The following is a 1,625-nucleotide window of genomic DNA, read 5'->3' as shown; positions in this document are numbered from 1 at the left end:
CATCATTCAAAACTAAGATGCAAAAAGATATATAGAATAAGTTTTTGGAAAATAAGTAATGGTGGAGTTTTTAAAATATTTTCGTAAGAGATACAAAAGAAATGCTACATATGTCCTTCCATTTTTGGCAGTAACTCAGAAATTAGCTTGAAATTTATCATATTGTAGGTACTTTTTAATAAGAAAAAAACCCATTGTATTAGTTTCTGTAGTGACATTAAATGAAATGGTCATGTAAAATACCTGCACTTGGTAGATCCAATTCCTGTGGGGAGCACAGATCTTGGTGTAATCTTTGCTGCATATTTGAGGAATTGAGATTTCCCTGTGCCAGGATCCCCAACCAATAAAAGATGAGATTCACCTCTGGCTTGTGTTCCTGAAGCATCAGTCCTTGGAATCCCACCAGCCAGTACCAAGGCCACAGCAAGCTTTACTAGATACACCCCGAAAACTTGAGGGCATAAACTGGCCAATATTTCATCCCTTCCTGCAAAGGGATCACTGTTAATAGTGTTCCCCCAAATCCCCAAATTCCTTTCGGACCTCCCCACCCATGATGATCCCTGCAGACTGCTCATTGTTTACTTGGACATAATTGGCTTTCAGGACCATCTCCACTTCACAGCGCACATCTTGCTGAAAGGGCTTCCACCGTTGCATTACAACCCCATACATAGTGAGGTCATCACCAGATTTGCAAGTTACTAAGTCATCTCCTAGGATAACCTTCATGATTCGTGGAATACCTCCAATAGCCAGCCCTTGAACCTGTTCCTGACTTTTGATTTCCTGATCATCTCTACACTTGGTTGGAGATGAAGGTAAGTCTGAGAGGCAAGTGAATTTTGAAAAATCACAGCTCTCCAAGCTGGGGCATGAGGAGGGCCGGCAGAAGGTAAAATACCGATTAAAGTCAGCCCTGACCACAAATACATGCTTGCATTTGTCACACATGTAAGTAATCTCGTTCACACTCCAGGATCTTCACCAGACTTGTTCGAATCACGGTCCCAGTGACAGATAAAAGGTGTCCCACATCCTTGTTTTAGGGATGTGCTCCCTCACCAGCTCAGGGCAAACCTGATACCCTGGTGTGAAGATTCTGCTTCATGGAGACCCCCTCGGGCTGAGAAAGGGACTCGAGAATCGTCATGGCTGATCTTCGCAGTGCGTCATCAAAAACAGTACTTCATTGGGGAATGCATTGAAATACTCCCCAGTTTCCATGTTGGCCTCAAAAAGGGTCATGGCATTAACCACAACTGGGTAATGAGCATCTTCATCTCTTTCCTTCAGGATTAAAAGACTATCTTGACCAACCAGTGCAATTTGATCACTATTCATCTTGCATCTAGGTGAGGGCGAATACGCAGTGTCAGAAGCCACTCGGGGTGCGTTCTCCCGAGGCGCAGGTGGCGGGGTCTTGGCGGGGGCCCAGGAGCGCGAGGAGGCCGGTGTGAGCTGGGGCGGGGCGGGGCGGGGCGCGAGAGGGCGAAACGCGCTAAGCAAGGAGCCGCTCAGGGCCGGCCACCGCTCAACTTCGCAGCACAGGCGGCTCTTGTGTGTGTGTGTGTGTGTGTGTGTGTGTGTGTGTGTGTGTGTGTGTTGGGGCGAGGGGTAGA

At 47.0% G+C, this 1,625-nt stretch overlaps 1 pseudogene; it reads right to left on the bottom strand.

Moving 5' to 3' along the window:
• Positions 1-230: 230 nt before the first annotated feature.
• Positions 231-1,347, bottom strand: LOC139002641 (DNA helicase MCM9-like; annotated as a pseudogene).
• Positions 1,348-1,625: the final 278 nt, after the last annotated feature.

Source organism: Myotis yumanensis, unplaced genomic scaffold, assembly GCF_028538775.1.
Source record: "Myotis yumanensis isolate MYYU_CA2020_CCGP unplaced genomic scaffold, mMyoYum1.0.hap1 SCAF_2, whole genome shotgun sequence".
Classification (NCBI taxonomy): domain Eukaryota; kingdom Metazoa; phylum Chordata; class Mammalia; order Chiroptera; family Vespertilionidae; genus Myotis; species Myotis yumanensis.
The sequence above is the reverse complement of the archived record's forward strand: the minus strand, read 5'-3'. Positions and strand labels throughout refer to the sequence as shown.